This window comes from Berghia stephanieae, chromosome 8 (genome assembly GCF_034508935.2).
Source record: "Berghia stephanieae isolate SIO BIC M18660-M18661 chromosome 8, UCSD_Bste_1.3, whole genome shotgun sequence".
Taxonomy (NCBI): domain Eukaryota; kingdom Metazoa; phylum Mollusca; class Gastropoda; order Nudibranchia; family Aeolidiidae; genus Berghia; species Berghia stephanieae.
In genome coordinates, this window is record NC_088367.1 from 48264214 (window position 1) to 48268231 (window position 4018).

Sequence of the window (4018 nt, forward strand, 5' to 3'; positions counted from 1 at the left end):
GACTAAACCCAAATAGCCGTACAAATACTACGCGATAATAATGATCTGTAAGCAATTCAACACTTCGTCTTTGTGGATTGTATTGTTTGTGTTGAATAATCCCACTTAACGCCTGGCTTGACCAGGGTGTGCTCCGTCACGTCTCGTCGTATCTATCTATGGTAAAAGGTGTTGATTGACTACTGATGAGGCGATTAGGTGCCTACCAACCTGCAAGACGGGGGAAATTAACGCTTTGGGGGCTTGTTAATAGAGGTAGTACGCGCTTGGCTAAGACGCTCACAACATTGCCATCCTGAAGTATATAACGAACCAACACACAAAGTTGTGTGTAACCTTGAACTCTTATAGTCTGGTTAATACAGTTTAGTGAAAATTACTCATAAACGCGGATGGCAAAAGCAAAAACAAAGACCTGAGTGGCGTCATCTTCTTCGTTCTATCTATGCAATGACCGCTTTACATCAAAGAACAGTCCAGACGAATACTGTCGTATTCTGGAAAAAAAAAACCATATTTGAAAATTTGGCCAGAAAACGCGACCTTCAAATATCGATCGATTTAAATGACCCTCATTTTGGCAAAAACTCTCAAACCCGGGACTTCGCCGAAAGAATTGTGAGAATGTAGTTCAGTAACCGAAACCAGATATTTCTTCAGATTCAATTTCAATTGTATTTGAGGGAGTTAAACTTAAAATAATAAACAAGAGCTTTTATATAGATAGTATGCGCTTGGCCAAGGAGTTCACAACATTGCCATCCGGAAATATAACGGACCAACACACAAACTCTGTGTAACCATGAACTTTTATAGTCCAGTTAATACAGTTTAGTGAGAACAACTCACAAACGCGGATGGCAAAAACAATAACAAAGGCCTGACTGACGTCATCTTCGAACTATCTATAAAGCAATATCCACTAAACGCGCTTCAAGCGCTTTACAAAGGTTCCCTGACCAACAGCAACACGGAACATTTAGAACGAGACATGACGCCTGTTAGGCGATACTACATCTTTTCCGACAAAGGCAATGCTGTTAACGGACAGTTACTCACTTTGCACCTAAGTACGGTGAGAGAATGTGAATAAAAAGACTTTTCCGAAGGAGTCAACTATGAGCCGAGCGAGGCTCAAACTCATGAACTTCCAATCCGAAAGCAAGTGTCATACCACAAGACCACATAGCCACACAGACCACAGAGCCTTTAAACTTTTAACCCTCTCCATACCAACAACAGGAAAATCGTCACATTCGTTGCAACCAACATTTTTCTTATTCAAATTTCTTTCGTAGACCATAACATTTCAAGAAAATGAACAGTGTGTGTTGTAGACCATGTTTTGCTGAAGAAATTGTGTATGGTAAGAATTTTACTGTTATTGTGTTTAAGTGATAAAAAAAATCTATTTTGTGTTAGTTGGGTGTGAAGTTTGGGGAAAATCCTGAAAATGGCTGGTAAGGAGAGGATTAAACAATCATTTTTAAAGAATAAAATCAAATTAAATTATTATTTAGCTTCTGAATCTGTATCAAACTAAAACTCCGTCTTCTATAGATAGAATGAGCTTGGCCAAGGAGTTCACAACATTGCCACCCGGAAGTATAACGGACCAACACACAAACTCTGTGTAACCATGAACTTTTATAGTCTGGTTAATACAGTTTAGTGAGGACAACTCACAAACGCGGATGGCAAAAACAATAACAAAGGCCTGAGTGACGTCATCTGCATACTATCTATATATGGATCGTGTCAAAATTGTAGTCGGATCGTAGGCATCGTTAACTCATAGCCTGACACTAGAACCTTGGCCTTCGTAAAGTTATGGCCTGACACTGACCAAAGATTGACGTGAAAATGCCAGTTTTGCCACAAAAGAATCGTGAGTTGTATTCAATAGTTTAACCAATGAAATAACTTGTTTCCATGAGCTCTACTAACGACAACTCACTAGGCGGTGCAAAAAAGAAATAATGACGTCAAACTGTAGCAATGACTATCCCGCACAAATCTTTGGGCCTCTTTTTCCCTCACGAAGTGCCCGAATTCGCGTCAAAATATGGGACGAAGCCGTTTCGTATATGCTATTTTAAAAAATTAATTACGACGCTGTTTATCGATAAATATGACTGAAAGTTGGCACACAGTTAGAAAAAAGGTCATTTTATATTATGTCAAGCGACAAAACTCGTGCGATTACCAGAAGACCGTTAAAAATAGATTTTTACTCTTTGGAGTAAAATATTTCTAAAACTATCGGGCGTGGAGGTTTTGTCGCTGACAAGATAATACATGAACATTTCTTCTTCTTAGTTGTAAAATTTCATATAAATATGACGAGTACTTTTCCCGTATTTTACAAAACACCATCCTAATTTGCTCTTCGAGTTTCAATCTTTTAATCCACTTTTTACGCAAGATACAACCAAAGGTCGAAAAAAAATGCCGAAAAAGCGTCCCATATTTTCGCGTTTTTTTCCTCTTTGCGGGTTATCCAAATAAATGACACCTTTGAAACTGCATAACTTCAGTGGAGATAGGGCTTTGATTTTAGACAAAAATTTTCCTCAAAAAGAGAAAAAAACATTTTTCATAGTCATTGCTACAAACTGCCAGTCCTTTTGGATTTCAGTGTCAGGCTATAGATAGAATGCGCGTGGCCAAGGAGTTCACAACATTGCCATCCGGAAGTATAACGGACCAACACACAAACTCTGTGTAACCATGAACTTTTATAGTCTGGTTAATACAGTTTAGTGAGAACAACTCACAAACGCGGATGGCAAAAACAATAACAAAGGCCTGAGTGACGTCATCTGCTGCATACTATCTATAACATAACGATGGCTACGCTAGAACCCACTCGGACTTTTAGTTTGACGTTATTCTTAAGATTTGTTCACTGTCTAGTGAGTTGTTGTTAGTAGAGCTCAAGAAAACAAGTGGTTCCATTGGTTGAAATGTTGAATACAACTCACGAATTGTTTTCTTTAGTGGCCAAAGACTTGTATTTTGACATCAGTTTTTGGTCAGTGTCAGGCTATAGATAGTATGCGCTTGGCTGAGAAGCTCATAACATTGCCATCCGGAAGTATAACCGACCAACACACAAAACAGTGTGTATCCAATTACGTTTATAGATAGTTCGAAGATGACGTCACTCAGGTCTTTGTTATTGTTTTTTGCCATCCGCGTTTATGAGTACTGCTCACTGAACTGTATTAACCAGATTATAAACGTTCATGGATGCACACAGTTTTGTGTGTTGGTCCGATATACTTCCGGATGGCAATGTTATGAGCTTCTTCGCCAAGCGCATACTATCTATAGTCGGGTTAATACAGTTCAGTGAGCATTACTCATAAACGCGGATGGCAAAAAACAATAACAAAGACATGAGTGACGTCATCTGCATACTATCTATAGATAGTATGCGCTTGGCTCAGCATTGTCATCCAAGTATAACGAGCCAACACACAAAACTGTGTGTAATCATAAACTTTTACAGTCTGGATACTACCGTTTAGTGATTATTACTCATAGACATTACAAACACCAGACTGACGTCAACTTCATTCTATCTATAGATAGTATGCGCTTGGCTAAGAAGCTCATAAAATTGTCATTCGAAAGTATAGATAGTATGCAGATGACGTCACTCAGGCCTTTGTTATTGTTTTTGCCATCCGCGTTTGTGAGTTGTTCTCACTAAACTGTATTAACCTGACTATAAACGTTCATGGTTACACAGAGTTTGTGTGTTGGTCCGTTATACTTCCGGATGGCAATGTTGTGAGCTTCTTAGACAAGCGCATACTATCTATAAGTTAACGATGGCTATGGTGGGATTGTGGCCTTCGTAAAGTTATGGCCTGATACTGACCAAAAAATGACGTCAAAATGCCAGTCTTTTGCCACAAAAGAAAACAAATCGTGAGTTGTGTTCAATAGTTCAACCAATGAAATTACTTGTTTCCATGAGCTCTACTAACGACAACTCACTAGCCGGTGC